This window comes from Alligator mississippiensis, chromosome 3, assembly GCF_030867095.1.
Source record: "Alligator mississippiensis isolate rAllMis1 chromosome 3, rAllMis1, whole genome shotgun sequence".
Classification (NCBI taxonomy): Eukaryota; Metazoa; Chordata; order Crocodylia; family Alligatoridae; genus Alligator; species Alligator mississippiensis.
Window position 1 is genome coordinate 48980032 of NC_081826.1, and position 16794 is coordinate 48996825.

General features: G+C 44.2%; 1 protein-coding gene across 1 annotated transcript in view; it reads right to left on the minus strand.

Annotated features, from left to right (window-relative positions):
- The window catches only part of CNBD1 (cyclic nucleotide binding domain containing 1), a 295769-nt gene extending 282379 nt beyond the window's left edge, over positions 1-13390 (minus strand). The window contains exon 1 of the mRNA XM_059723910.1: positions 13333-13390. The gene's annotated coding sequence lies outside the window, so the exon portion shown is untranslated. The remainder of the gene's footprint in view (positions 1-13332) is intronic.
- Positions 13391-16794: the final 3404 nt, after the last annotated feature.

Consider the following 16794-nt stretch of genomic DNA (forward strand, 5'->3'; position numbering starts at 1 on the left):
TCAAAACAGAAGTCGGATCAAAATGGTGCTGTTTCACACAGAACTAGTATGCACCTTTAGTTTAAACAAGACACTGGCTGAATCAGGACATACTTCCGAGTGCATACTTCTACTGCATCAGATGCATCTCAAATAACTTTGGAGAATGCAAGATGGATAGAGTAGACTAAATTTACTACACATTAGCTTAATGTGCATTAATTAATTTTTTGGCAGGTGTCCACATGTGCAGAGAACCAGCTTTAAATTTAATGCCAGGTCCCTCCAGCCCTGCCACGTCCACCTGTAACCACCAGGGTGGTGCTCCAGCTTCTGACCACATGGCTGCCAGCACTTGGCAGCCATCTTTAAAACAGAGCTCTGCACTGTGCAGTCTGGGCAGACACTTCCTCTGTGAGAGAAGCAGCATGGCACAGGCGCACACAGCATATGGCTGCTCTGTTACTGCCTTAGATGCATCTCTCAGCCATGGCTGCCCCAGACCCTGGCCCCCACGAACAAGGTCCCCAGATCCTCCTGGCCTCCTTGGTCATCCTGCTGGCCCACCACCATCATCCCACCCCTCACTGGGGACCCAGCCAACCCGCTACTCCTGTGTCTCATGAGGCCCTACACGAGGGCCATATTAACTGGTGCCTCAGATGAACCTGTGCTCTCATAGAGCATGTATTCAGCCACCTCAAAGGCCACTGGGAGTCCCTCACAGCCCTCCTTGAGGTGGCCAAGAGAAAACTCTTCTGGGTCATCATTGCAGTGTGTGCGCTGCACAATGTTTGCAAGGCCCAGGGAGAGGCTTTTAGGGAGGCCTGGGCAGAGAAGGCATGCTCGGCAGAGGCGGCCCACTGAAGGAAACACGAGCAGCAGCACCAGCAACTGGTTCCCTGCAGTGAGGCCCCAGGTGGTCTGCGCACCTGCCAGCAGGGGCCAGGGCACCGGGTGAGGGAGGCCCTGGTCGGCCACCTCTTACAGCACTCACCCTTCTAGCCCACTCCCAGCACCATTCTCAGAACACACACATCATTGAAACAAAAAGCTTTATTCCCCTCACAACCCCTACCTCTGTCCCTCCCCCCTCAATACATAAAGCCTTCTTGCCCCTCTTTCCCCAACACATAAAGCCCCTCCACCCCCCCCACACCCACCAATAAAAAACCCTCTTCCCAAAGTGAAAACTATATACATTATCAGTCTCTGACTCCTGCCTGAAGTTGGGGACCGTGCAGTGGGGGTGCCTAGGGTCTGGGGGGCTGCAACAACCATGGTGGTTGATGGACTCATCCCCAGGTGATGGAAGCCAGTGCTGCTCTGGGGTGGGCAGCTTGCCCCTGGGTGTCTGAGGGCAGTGCCAGTGTCCCCCTGCAGTGCTGTGACTGACACCTCCAGGTCTTCAGGCACGTGGCCTTGGGGCAAGCAACAAGGCTGGGCCCAGGCAGGTGGCAAAGGAGCCAGGGTATGGGCCAACATATGAAGGTTTTTGTCTGTGGCCTCCACTGTCCAGCGGTCCATGGCAATCTGCTCACACAGAACCCACAGGTGCTCCCACTCCAGGGCCAGGACCTCAGCCTAGAACACCTCCTCTGGGGCAAGGGCCAGCCCAGTGCTACATTTCCTGCTTCTCAACCAGTTCCACCAGCTGCTGAAGCAGGCAGATCCAAGTGCACACCTGCTACTGGTGCAGCCACCACATGCAGTGGGCTCTGGTGCTGGGTTGTAGCAAGGTGGAGGCTGCATCCTTCTCAGGGCAGGACAGGCCAGGCTGCTGGCAGCACCTGCTGCTGCAACCCCAGAACCTGCTGTCTGCCCCCCCCCCCCTCGCTGCAGGCCAACCCCTTTGATGTGGTGCTGCCCAGCCCACAGTGGCCAGACTCGGGGCATGTAGGGATCCTGGACAACTGGGACAGAGGGCTGGCCATACCCCTGCCCTCCCCATTAGGGGCCACTCTGAGGAGGTGCCCCAGAGCCACGCCTCCGCTCATGCTGCCACTGTGCCCCGAGCATGCTGCTGCTGCATGTGCCCTGGTGGTGCACAATGAGATGTTTGTGTAGGCTGATAGGTGCCTGAGCCACTATGCCCTGATGATGATGATGATGATGATGATGATGATGATATTCCTGATGCCCCAGGCACACCTGCACTCCTGGTTCAGGACCCTGAGCTATGGCCCATGGCCACCCAGCTGCAGGGAAATGAGCTGCTCAATAAAGTTTTTAACTATGTCCCACCTCTTTCTATGCTTTGGGGGAGAACCTGGGGCCAGGGGCTGGGGGGGAGGGGTTAGGAGGGCCCTCTTCCAGGTGCAGGACTTACCACATACCTGGAGCTGGCAAGGCTGAAGGCTTGGTGCAGGCTTACCCATTGGTGATGGTGACTGGTGTGCAGCAGGCTGGCACCCGGCCAAAGCACCGCCCCCCCCCCCCAGGGAGGAGCTGAAGCTGCTGACAGCCGGCAGTGGAAGGGTTGGCTGCTCATCATGGTGGGATATGAGGCTACAGAGCTATCAAGGCAGCCACTGGTCTGAGCTCCCCGAGCTGCTGGTGGCTGGTCACCACTGTAGAGGTGTGGCCTAGATCCTGGGACACTATAATCCAGGTCAGCTGCCACATAAAGGTCATGGTCTTGTGGGCATGACCAGACTGACAATTGTGGTCTGACACAGCCATCCACTGTCTGTACAAGGCTTTGACCTTTATGCGGCACTGCCATGCCAACCGGTAGTGCCCTCACTCCTGCATGCCATCTGACAGGGCTTCATAAATGTGGGTGTTTGAAGACCCACCCCACACAAGTTGCCTCTGGACCTTCACATCACCCCAGTTGGGGGCCTGGGTGGAGGACATGGACATGTGCATGCAGGTGGGGCTGGGCCTCAGCAGAGAGGATGATGAGGACATTGTGTCCCATGCTGGGTCTCTAGGCCTCAACATGGCTGGCCCTAAACAGTGCTCAGGAGCGCTCAGCAGAGGGGCACAGCCAGGAACTGGAAGCTGTACAAGAGGCAAATGTACCACAGCACTTGCAAATACAGGAGACACTTTGGGGGTGAGCAGCAGTGGGGACCAGGTGCTGGCCCTGCTACCACAGACAGCCAGGCAGTGGCTCTGGGGATCACAGCTAAGCAGGGGGTGCAGCAGGCTACAGAGATTTGCAACACTCACCTGTGCCCAAGCAGCAGCTCTGGCTAGAGGACAGGACTAGCAGAGGCTGTCTCAGTCCTGCCCAAGGGGCATACAGAGCTTGTAGTGTTCTGGGTCAGATAACAGGCTCTCTCAGGCTCCCTTGGTGTGTGCCCCAGGACACAAAATGGCTGAAGGCTTTTATAGCCTGCAGCTAGGGGCTGCTAGAGAGCAGCCCAGCCCCAGGGCAGGAAAAGCTCCCAACCAGGAGCCGTAGGGTTGGGCTCAGGGTGGCCCCCCAGTGGCTAGGCAGACTAACTAAAGTTAGTGCCGGGTTGTGTCTACATGTGCATTACTGCACTTTAAGTACTCATGCCTCAATTTGATACCTGCATTTGCAGGTATCAGGTTTAGTCACAATTAGCCATTCTTACTGCTCAGTAAGGGTGCACATGTGAAGACACGCACCCATACTGTGTAGTAAATAAGGCTGAGGTGCAGTAAAGCATCTCAGGCAGACACACCTTGTATGTACCAAAAACAAGAAACTCAGTTCACTTTTTAGTTACCTTCCCCCCCCCCCAAAAAAAATTCAGATGGAGTAAGATAGTGGAGTGCTATTAATATTTCAGACGATTTTGCTTCCTAATTTACACCTACATGCTTAACTGGCTTGTTCGTATTTTCTTTACAGGTGTATAGAGCTCAGCAACTTCACCTGATAAGCCTTAGTTGGCTTCATTCACCCCAAATGTGCCATCTTCTCTCTCCACCATCCCCCAAACTGTAGAATTTTTGCATACTTGTAACTGCTCTTAACAATTACCCAGCCCAGGAAATTTATCTAATGTAATGCAGAGAGACAAAATAAGGACAGGCTAGATGCTGTTTTTGTTTTTGTTTGTTTTTTTTTTTAATTTAGTGGTTGCTCGAAGATGGAAACACTAATTTAAAACTAGCAAGACCATTGGATATTACTATTAATATAGCCAGGAAAAGTAACAATTGAACAATGTTTGTTTTATTAGCTACCAATGTGAGAGCTTGACAGAAAAACCTAGCTGCCTTCTGTATCTATCTATGGGACTCCTGGCAACGTACCTCAGACTCTGTAATGGACTGTCTGAAACAGCTTTCTATCAAGTTCACGTAATTCTAAATCATTACCTGAGTGACCAGAATTATTACAAAATTGGCTTCAAGGCATGAGAACAGAGAAACACTTTCTGCTTCTTTATGGGCCATTGAATGGATCTAAGGTTTCTGGGACTGTGTGTCTGTGATCCAGACTCCTGGGTTTCTGGTCTTGCATCCTATATCGAGCACAGGTAGTGTAAGTAATTCTCATAACCTACATTATACACATGCATTCAGTTTCCCCAGACAAGTCAGAAAGCAGTGATGGTACATATTAGTATGCATAGGTGTGCTGATGTAGATTTTGGGCATATTTAAGGACATTTTTTACATTCATTAGGGAATTTGCTCATTTCCAGAAATCAATGCAGATCAGGGGTGGGCAAAATACAGCCCATGGCCCAGATGAAGCCCACCAGCCTATTCTATCTGGCCCACAGGGTCTCTAAAAATTATTTTTCTAAAATTTGTATCTGCCCCTGGCTGCCTGTCAAAGGTGACAGGCAAAAAGCAGCAGCAGGAGCCAGCAGAAGCCTCTGGCTGAGGAACAAGGCTGACCCAGCTCCACCCTGCCCCCTACCCCCTTTCTGCCCTCAATCCTGCCTCTGCGGCTTCTGGCCTTGTGACCCTGAAGCAGTTTCCCCCCCTCCATCCATCCGAGTGGAAAGTAAGATAAGATTGGAAAGGGGGGCGGGGGGAAACCAGAGAACAGCCAGCAGCTGGGAGCCCCATTGTGCTTCCCAGGCCAGGCTGGAGCCAGAGAGGGAAACAGCGGGGGGAGGGGGAGAGAGAGGGAAGCAGCTGAAGCAATGTGGCCACGAGGAGCAGCAGGGGCTGTAGGGAGTGGCGCAGGAAGTGGCAGCAGCACAGCAAGTAGTGGGGGCCGTGGGGAGCAGCACAGGAATTGGAGGCAGCTGAGGGAAGTGGTGGAAGATGTAGTGAGTGGAGGGAGCTACAAGGAGCAGTGTGGGAAGCAGCAGGGCACATGGGGAGCAGTCAGGTGTCACAGAAAGCAGCACAGCAAGTGATGGGGGCCATGGGAGCCACAGGGAATGCTTCTGCTGGCTGGTGCTGACCTGGCCGGCCTCCTCCCATCCCCAGCCAGCTTCAGCTGCATGCTGCTTTTCCTGGTCGGTGCCAGCCTGGCTGGGCGGGGCAGCATGTGGCTGAAGCTGGCTTCCCACGTGCTGCTGGGGATGCCTGGCTAGGTCAGCACTTGCCAGCAGAAGCGGCCGTGAAGCCTTCTGCCTTTTGGGACCAGCTGGCACAGGTAAAGGGAAAGTGCAGCAGCATACGGGGAAGCCACTGCTTGATAGGGGACAGGATGGGCTGGCCGGGCTGCACCAGGGAGGGAAAGCTGTAGCTGAGCTCCCTGCAGCTGTGCTGTGTGCTCCTTTAAGACTGAACAATATGCTCAAGAATAGAGCATGAACAATCTGGGCTCCAACGTAAATTTGGAGCAGGTAAAAATCTTTGTAAAAATACTGTCCAGTGTTTGGATTGTGTTTGCTTCCGTTTCTCTTTGTGCAGGATTGGGGGTTCAACTTGTTAAAGATGTGTTACTAACAAGTTATTAATTCAATAAATCTTCTTGAAGGTTATTCTCAAAAATGCCCAGATTTTGTTGCTTAGGTTAGTTTCCACTCTGGCTGATATCTTTTCCACATTTGATCTGTCGACTTGCATTATGCTTCTTGCTTCTACTCACTTCTCAATGAATGAAAAAGTGTTTATTTTAGTCACGTGTTTGGTATTATTTCATTCTTGCTTTTATATTGTTTTTATTTTGGATTTTAAACCACATTTCCAGACCCATTTCATTGTCACTTCCTGCAACTTCATTGGTGTTAAAGATCATGCAACATCACTTCCTGATGTGATACCACTTCCTGTGAGGTCTTCGAATATGGCTCGCTGGCCCACTGGGTGATAAAAAGTTAGTGATTTGGCCCCACACTCAAAAAGGTTGGACACCCCTGATCGAGAGTGACCCCCAGGTAGGCTGGTGTCTTCTCAAAAGGTAACTCTTTTCCCTCCACGACAACTCTTATCTTAGCATTTGCAGCATGATTGCTCAGGTAGAAAAGTGTTGAGATGATCTTCTGTATATTCAGCTTCAATCATCACTGTTTTAAGTAGGAAGCTAGGAGTTCCATGTCATGGTTCAGTTTGGCCTCTATTGATGGTATGTTATTACGGGTAGCAGCAAGTGCCATGTCATCTGCATACATGTATTTGGTCAGTGGGATGCTTACTAAGTCTGCCATGTAGATGTTAAATAGGGTGGGAGTTAGGACAGAGCCTTATGATACTCCATTCCTGAGTCTTGTGACAGCTTGTCTTTCTGCATGATGTAATCAAATAAAAGATTGATTTGAGATCATCTTCATGCAGAAGTTAATTAGACTTCTCTCTGGTAGTGTAGTAAGTAGCTTATAACCAAGGCCTGGGGGCCAGACCATGTCATAGGCTGCTGTTAGGTCAACTAGAACCACTCCAACCTTTTCTTGATTGATTCTTGAAGGCTCTCTCAATATCAGTTGTAAGAGCTGCCACATGGTCAAGGGTTGATCAGTTTCTTATGAAACCTGTTTGCTCACGCAGCAATTGTTGGTTAAAAATTGGTGATCCAGTTCAGGATAAGCCGCTCTAGGAGTTTATAGACCACTGATACAAGTGATATGGGTCTGTAGCTCTTTGGCTCTGTCAGGCCTTTCCCCAGCTTCTGTACTGCAGTGATATTGGCCTTGTGCCAGATTTTTGGTATCTTGCAATAATGCATGCATGTTGACAGAAAGCTGCATAGCCAGTCTTGGGCTATAGGCCCAAGTTTGGTGAGGTGTTCAGGAAAAATATGGCCAGGCCCAGCAGCTTTGACTGTTTTAACACAAGATAGTGCTGTCTTCATCTCTTCTTCAGTGAAAGGAGCTGTCAGGTTTTGATTTGTAGTTGATTTTAGGATGGGTGTGGTTTTCTGCTTGGAGACCTTATCAAAACAAGTTTTGACAATATACCACACTGTTCTAGAACATGAGATAAGGGACTTTGCTGCATTGGCCAGATAATAATGCCCAGCTGCAGAGCCCTTGGGATTTCCAGTTTTGGGGAACAGACCAAATTAAGAGAAGACTGGTAAAGCCCAAATTAGGATGTGTGCATGTGATGGGTTTGCAAAACAAATGAACATAGTGGCAGGATAGAACATGGACAGTATAACTACCACATGGAGACCAATCAGCGATGCCCAAAGATGAAGCGTTATCAGGAAGAGAAATAGGATACAAAAGGAGGGATTTCAGACCAGCAAAAGGGAACCAGGGTCAGCATCAGAGGACATACTACCAGCCCATCTCACCCACCTCATTGGGGGAGGATGGGCCTCAGCCAACATCCAGGCTGCTGACATCTGATATTCAAGAGAGAACTTCAGAGTGAAGCTCACATACTGGCTAGATGTACCTTGACCCTGAACTCTGGTACTGGTAGATATAGAACTATTTGCACTATTCTTATCTGCTATCACTGTGTATTAATAGCATTCACCTGTTATCAAATGGAAAGGTTGTAGTCAGTCTGAGGGTTTGGGTCCACTCTGAATAAGGTACTTGGATCGTAAATCCAGTGCCAACATGTTACACTGATTTGCATGGTAGGTACAAACATATGGCAATAAATTAATAAAATGAAAAAACAAATATTAGACAAGATCTACTGGATTAGACAAGATCTATTGGACCTTTGTGGAATTTAATGTTGCTGTTTATTCCCCAGTTCCCCCATTAGCAAAGAAGAAAAAAGTCTGCTCCAAATCTCTCCACACTCTGGAGACAGATGTTGCTAGAGTAGCATGGGCACAGGTTGCTACAGCTAAGGAACAAAGGTGCTGCATACTGGTTGTAGCAATAGCGTCCCCCCCCCCGGAAGTCATTTCTATGTAGGAGCAGCCCTGAACACACAGCTCAGCCACAGAAGCTGGGCAGCCCTACATCATGTAGTATGTGGGGTGGGGGAGCAGAATTGCAACTCCACCCTGGTATTTTTGCCACGGAAGGTGCAGCTCCACTCCCTATCCTTCCTAGGTATGCTACTAGGAAAAAACAGGGCACCATGGGAAGTCCCTGGAGAGCATGGTGCTGTGCCTGCATAGCAAAGACTCCCAGAGGGAGTGACTTCTGGTCTCCCTCTAAATTGCCACCTAGAACATGTTCCACACTCACCTCCCCCTAGTTATGCTACTGAAATGATGTACAATGAAGACCTTACTTCCACTAGCTCTACTGAATTAAACTACATTGTGACATTGAACCATATCTCATAGTAGAGCATCTGTTAATCCATGAGATTAATGGAGTGAATCTGGGATTAATAACAGAGTATTTTTATCAGCCATAGGAATGATGCAACATGTCTGTAGTTTATCTTTGGTCATGAGGAATAACTGTATAAAGGGCCCAAATCATCACCTGAGAAAAATCTTTGCCTTGAGGGAGAAAGTTTTAGGAATTACATATAAAAAAAAAAACAAACCCCAAAATGAAGACAAAACAATTTTAAAATGCAAAGGATGTAATTTAATAGCCTCATGCCATGTGTTATTGAAATGTAGGTTAGAGCTTGAAATGCATGGATTTAGGACACATTTTCAAATAGGAAAACTAAAGCTATGTTCACAACAGTGTTGTCAGGCATCTACGTAGAAGTGAGCACCTTGGAAATCATGGTAATCACATGCCAAACAACTTCTTATTAGGACAGGGAAATGAGGTTATGCTCTGAGACTATACTTGAGGAATGGAAGAGACATGGTGGAGCAGAGCTAGGCATACCCCCCACAGGCATAACAGAGCAGTCCTTACCTTCCTTATGTTAGTACAGGATCAGGGAGCTAAAACCAGTTCTCTATGGCCCCCTTCTACCTTAAATGTGTAGAAGCTGTGTGGGGGCACTATGGGGATTTGAGACTTAATTTTAAATGTCTACCTCCAAAAGTGAGGCATAACCATAGAGAAAGAGAAGCAGCTGAGGAAAAGCCTGATGACACCAAGCTGGGAGACACTGCAAGCACTTTGGGTGACAGGATAATAATTCAAATGATCTTGATAAACTGGAAAAAAACTCCAAAATCAGAAAGCTGACTTTAAAACAAACAAACAAACAAACCATAATATTACACTGAAGGAGGAGAAATCAAATACACAAATATGAAGTGAAGAATAACTGGCTTGGCAGCAGGTTAAAAGAAGACGGATTATAGTGAATCAAAAACCAAATATGGTCAACAGTTTGATGCTACTGAAAAAAGGCAAATCCTGTTCTGAGATAGATGGATTAACAAGAAGTTGTATTTAATACTGTGGAGGTAATTATTTGTAATTACTCAGCACCAGCAAGGCCTCAGGTGGAATGCAGAGTTCAATTTTGAGCAATACACTTTGAGAAAGACGTAGACAAATCGGAGAAAGTTCAGGAGAAAACAATAAGAATTATTAGAAAATATAATGTATGGAGGAAAGATTGAAGGAATTGGGTTTGTTTAGCCTAGAAAAAAAGATGACTTGAGGGGGTTGGACATAGTGTTATTGCAGAAGGCAAAAGTTGGTAGACAGATCATGGTAAATAATTGTTCTCCATTTCAACTTAGAGTAGGAAAAGAAAAGGTTGGTTTACTTTACAGCAAAGATTTAACTTAAATCTATCAGGAACACATTTCTCAGTATTTGGATAATAAAATAATTGAACAGTCTAACTAGAGGTGTTGTAAAATCCATTCATAAAAGGACTTATGAATAAGTCAAACAAACATCTGTCAAGTATAATTGGTCCTGCCTCAATGCAGGGAGTTGAACTGGGTGTTTCTGGGTATTCCTTCTAACCATACTTTTCTAGGGTTATACAACAGGACACCATACTGTAGAAAATGCACAGGAACACACATGCTAAAACCAGTCATACTTAGTGACAATAAAAACAGGTTTAAACATAGTAATAGTTGTTAAAGAAAATAAATTTTGAATACTTCACTAAGAACACAATTCACTTTAGTTGAGAGGGCAAGCACATGACTATACACTATTTATGTCTCTCTTAAACCCAGTGTAAAAAGGTGCATGGCTCAGGGGCAGAAGCCCAGCTGCAAGAGGTAGAAGATAATAGCCTGTCTACCTAAAAGCACTGGGCCAGCTGGTATAGATGACCGGCTGGCCCTGGAGAAAGTTAACAATTCCCAAAGAAATGATGCCAGGAAGGAGGAAAGTTGAGAAGAAATACAACAGTACAGTACTATGGTGAAGCTCTTGCCCTGGATAGGAGAGGCATGGGGGGATTTTGTTATTCTCTTTAGTTTGAGGTGAGAAAGAGGGAAGGCCGATTCCTGGGCTGAGGTCGAGGAGGAACAACCTGCTGCACCTGCCATATTACAGCTCATATGTTGCAAAGGTGTTATGGTATTTTTCCCCCCAGTGATAAATTTCACCTTGAGTGGATTTCAGCCCCATTCTCAAGCCATAGGATCTCAGAAATTCAAAGATCAATATCAAGATTAAAAATGACCCTTTTCTTTAACAATGGTTAACTTCACTGTTTACAAATGTCCCTTTTGCTTATATTCTTAAGTAGACCTTGTACCAGAAAGTCAGTAAAAGATAACTGCCTAGGTCTTAATTATGTTTATGCTATTGTAGGGGATAATTCTAAGAAGGTGACTACTGGTATGTGACAAAGAATAATGACTTTTTGTGGCTTAAACTTTTACTTGACTGGATTTAAAGTAAAAAAGTAGCAAGTTTGAAGGAGGAAGCCAAACAACTAAAAAAAATTATATCAAACAGATTTGCTTTGATTTTTCTAAGGAATGTAATATACCAAGTAACATTAACAAAACATGTTCAGTAATTAATACAGTAGTTATGAATTGTAATTTCCTGTATAATTAAAACTGTTTGTTATTCATGAAAAGCAAGAAAAAGATGGTTAAAATGTTAATTTGATTCTTGAACTAAAATTTGACTAACAAAATTTACTTTTTGATTAGTGTATTTGCATAAATAAGTAGTTATAAGAGTCTTAATGACATGGAATTTGTGAATGTGTCAAAGCACAAATCAGTATTTTGACATGTGACAATCAATTAAATGAATAGAAAATGTTCAGTCATAAAATTACTATTATCATACTATTAGAAAAAATACTATTTCTAGACACATGAAATGCAAGTGAAGAGGGCCAATACAGAAGTCTCAGAGAAGCTGGGGATACAAGATGGATAGGTAAAAAATGCTATTTCTACTGATCAAGTAGATAGCTGCTGGGCAGATAATCTGCATTCTTGGTTAGACTTGGACTATGGTAATGAATTGGGTCCCCTCATGCCTTTGCCCTTGCTTGTACCTAAATTCAGCAAGCCACTTCAGCAAATGCATAACTTTATGCACATACACCCACTCACCTCCACCCCCCCACCCTGCCCTGCAACCCATGTTTCAACATATATGGAATTAAAGGTCCTGGAAGTGATTTGGTAAGGTTCCTAAACACTGAATTTTAAGTGTCTGTGTAGCTCCATTGACTGCAATATTTGTATGGAAAATCCCATTATATTTAGACTTATGTCCATGGAGTGGAAGAAAGGAAAATGTTATCCTTAACAAATCAAGCTGAAATTAATTGTTAAATGTAATTTTTTTTCATAGCATCTCTAAAATAGAATTACATCTTGTTTATAGAAGAAACATGCAGCATGTTTCCCATGGAAACAAGGGTTTTCCATTTGGTAAAATATTTGAAAATGTAAAACAAACAAAAATATTCATTACTTGCTATTACAGAAACAAAAGACAATATAACATACATGCATAAATCCATAGTTTTTCAGAGAAAACAGGGAAAAATATGTCCTGGATCCTAACATTCTCCAGCTGTCAAAGAGACCTTCAAATAAGTTCAAATAATGAAGACAGAGTTTTAGATACCCATGAATTTGTCAAGGTGCTTAAAATACTCATACTGTATTTTGTTAGGTCTTATAACTGATAGAATTTGTCAAAGTCCTATTTTAGGTAAGGAAGGTTCCTAGCTTCCATATGTAAATAGCCATGTGGCCATCATCCAAAGGCACTAGTGACTGACAATTTCATATGCTACAGTGTAGTCACAAATCCACAAAAACCTCACAACAATAATGAATAAAAGTCACATAGATCAATGGCATGTAACAAAACAGCACTGGTTACTTTCCTACCTGTCTATCTATACTAAATAAAAATCAGAAATCCATGTTGCCTTAAATATAATAAAAGGATAAAGTGTTGCTAAATTGCTTTAAAATGAGTGGGAGTAGATAAGTGGAGTTTATTCTAATGTTTAAGAGAAGTCTGAGAAAGTAGCTTTGGGCATCTGTTCATCCAATCTCACGTGCATCTTCAAATCATTCTACCTTGTCCACTTCCCTTTTTTTATTATGCATGTGGAGCCATGCTGTTAAAGATGTATCTGGTTTGCAGACAGAGCAATTTCATTCCTGATTACATTGCTAAGGTATCAATGGGGGGGGGGGGGGGGGGGAAAAAAAGAGAGAAATACTCTACTTGCATTATATACATTCATAGGCTTAGAAGGGATCTTGAAGATCATCTACTACAAACCACATCACACCTGCTGGATTCACCCTTTCCATACTAGTCCAGACTATGACAAGTCCAGACTACGATGTCAATGGAATATAAATATATGGGAGGCTGCCTTTTACGCCCTCTCAGCCACGTCTTGCCAGTTACTTGGACCCTGTGGTTTTCCAGACTCTGTCTCTGTCTCCCAGGGGCCTTCTCAGCAATGCTGCCCTCCTCTGGGGCTGGGGTCTGTGCACCCCGAATGCTGCACCCTCACCGGTGCTGGGGTCCCCACGCCACTGTGAGTCCCCTATGAGGCCTCCTCCAACCCCTAACAGCCTCACCCAAACCACCGGTGACAAACAGCAACACAAACAAAAGCCCCTTGGCTATAACATAAACTTAAAACTGCTGGGCTAAAACCAGATTGCTCAAACATCTCAGGGCTGCACCATCCTTTACCCAGCTTGGGCTGTACCTGCATCAGGCTTCTCCTCGCATCTTTTGTTCAGGGAGAGCTCCTTCCTCTCTGGCTGCTGGCCAAGAACTACCTCTAGCCTCAGCCCCTAGGGTTTATAAGGGAGCCAGGCCCTGCCCCTTTCAATCAGCTGACTGCCAGCAGGTGCGATCTCTTGATCCCTCCAGTTGCCCCAGCAACCAACAGCTGGGCTCCTTATTCACTGCTAGGGCTCTTTCCCAAGCAGTTTCCCCTCTTTAGGAGCAGGGCACCTCAGTGCTCTGTGACACAAGAGAGAACAATACTATCAAACTCCTCTTTCTCCAAATTAAAAATCCCTAGCTGTCTCAACCTTTTCCCATATGGCTTATGTTCCAAAGCCTTTGCCATCCTCATTTACCTCTGAACCCTCTCTACCTTCTCTTCTACTACTCATATTGTGGTGGTCCAATCTTGACATAGTACTCCAGCTGATGCCTAACTGGAACCAAGCTGAGTGGTGTCATCACCTCTGATACCTGGCATACTGCCCTTTTATTAATACAACTGAAAATTGTGCTTGCTTCTCCTGGCATAGCTTCATATTGCTGGTTCCTATGAAGCACAAGATCTGTAAGAACCCCCAAATCCATCTTAGCAAGTGTTACTACTACTACCAGTTATCCCCATTCTGTATTTGTGCTTTTCTTCTTTTTTGTAGCACCTTACATTTGGCATTGCTCACTTTCATTTATTTTCCAGTTCTTCAATTTATCAAGTTCCCTTTAGATTTCATTCCATCTTCTAAAGTGTTTATAATCTCTCCTAGTTTTGTGTCATCAGCAGATCTGATCATTACACTCTATCCCTGCATCCTCAGATTTCAAAAAAATTACTGCAGAGCCCCAATTTTGATTCCTGCCAGCCTGACATTGATCCATTAATAGTTACTGGTTGCTTGTGATTATTCAGCTGATTATGTATCCACCTAATAATAATTCTGATCTAGGTCACGTTTCTTCACTTAATTATGACAATAGCATGTGAGTATGTCTCAAAAGCCTTGTAAAAATCTAGATATTACACTTGACTGAGTCTTCAGGAGGCTGAGAAGTCAACCACAATCCCATCGTCCCCCAAATTACTCCATCAAAGAAAGAAATCAAGTTGGTTTAGCAAGACGTATTCAGAATAAATACACAAAGGCTGCTTTTTCTCACAGATACGTGATTCGCCCAAGCAACTTCTCCAGTACTGAAGTCAGACTGACCACCCTGCAATTCCCCAGGTCCTCCTTTTTCCCTTCTAAATATTTCCAGTATTGAATATTCAAAGACATAGATTTATGTCAAAAGTAATATTCTTTTTAAAAATTCTGACAAGAACAGAAGCTGAAGGAGCCATGGTCTTGTGTATGTTTCCCAAACTAACATTTAATTTCTCTTGAGGCCAAAATATATGTATTTCTCATAGGTTAGATAATTATTATCTCTACAAAATTTATCAATTTAGAAAATGCTGATTTTTAGAGATCAGCTAAGCAGACATAAGAGGAGGATTTTATTGCTGAGGAGGTGTCTGTTGTTATTTGTAAACTAGTGACTAATATATTGGTAGATTTTATATTGATTGGTATTATATACTTTGGCTGAGATACCGCTGAATCTGGGGTACTCAAAATGATAACATAACTGAAGAGCAATTCTTTGTGTAAATTACTAGAAAAAGATTTGATTCCTAAGCTGCTGTTTGCTGATGACACTGCACTGATAGCCCACACAAAGGAATGACCTTCAAAGCCTCATCTGTCACTTCGCTCACGCCTACGAGAGTGTGGTCAAACAGTCAGCATCAAGAAGACCAATGTCATGGGCCAGAATGCTGATTCAACACCAGTAATCACACAGGTGAAAACATACTGGATGTTGTAAGTAAATTTACATACATTGGCTCCATTGTTAGCAACAACCTGTCATTTGAAGCTGAACTGAATACCCGTCTTGGCAAAGCATCAGGTATCATGAGGGTTCTAACTACAAACACCTACTCTTGTTGCTGTGTGGAACAAAAAACCAAACCAACTGTTAAGACAAATGTCAAAATATATCATGCTTGCGTCTTCAACATCCTTTTGTATGGCAGCGAATCCGGGACCACATACTCTTTTCAAGAAAAGCACCTAAACAGCTTCCACCTAAGTTGCCTTCACCATGTTCTAGGAATTTCTTTGAGGGACAAAGTTGTCCATGCTGAGGTGCTGGACTGTTCCAATATTCTAAGCATCTGTTCTCTTATCAGTGAGTGCCAACTTTGATGGTCACATGCAGAGAATGGACGATGGCCCAAGGATCTCCTCTATGAAGAACACTACAGGAAGAAGACCATTTGAGTGTCCTGATCTCTGGTTCAAAGATGTTTGCAAGAGAGATATGAAGGCACTGAACATTGAACCAAATGACGGGGAGAAGACTGCTGAGGATCAAAGTGCTTGGAAACAGTCTAATAAGCATGGAATTAAGACTTTTGAGGAAAAGAGAGGCCAAAACGCAGAGGAAAGAAAAAAATCTCAGGAAAAACCCCACACTACAATCAGGACTGTTAGATACAAACTTCATATGTGATAAGTGAGGAATGGACTGTTATCCAAGAATTATGCTCTACAACCAAACTTGCAGATATTCAAAGAGTAGCTGCTTCACTCAACACAATCTGCTGTCTCGTGAGACAGACAGATAGATGCCTACCTTATAAAAAGGGATTTCTCCATCTTTGAGAAAGCTATGTATTTCAAGACCAAAATAAATATATGAATGTAAATTATTTAATAAATAATATTGTAACCCAAAGAAAATGCAGAGAAATTCATAAAGGAAGGAAAATCTTCATTCCTTGGTTGGTAAATTATTGAATCTTAAAATCATGAAAGAGTTTAAGGTGGCAATTTCTCTACCTTCTTGGATCATCAAATATAAATATCTGTAATAATGCATCTTGTTTGAAGCCGTCAGCTTTAACACCAGACAACAGCTCTAATTACTATACAATTCTATACAATTAAGAGTTCTTTCACTCTGCTTAGATGGTGTTTTCATAATACTTTTCTGTTGTCTTGTGAAGAGTGTAACCCCAAACCACAAAGAACTTGTCAAATCCCAATCCTAGATATGCTATGTGGTTTGTGGATTTCATTTACTCTAATGACATTATTATGTTTCTAAGATAATTGTGTGCAAGTGTCAGATATAATACCAAGATGTTAGTCAGCTGTCCTTTGCTGCAATCAGTCCCCCTGCTTATTCAAGCCCAAACTACGCTATGAACAATAATTTCTTTTGGCTATTATCCAAGCCATTCTTCTTGCATTGTTTAGCCTCCAATTAGTGCTAATTGAAAAAAATAGACAAATTGTTTATTCTATTGCTGGAACAAACAACACTATATCTAGTGAGTTCTAAACTTATGTAATTTTATTATTCTTTTATCCTTATTGGGGGGTTATAATTA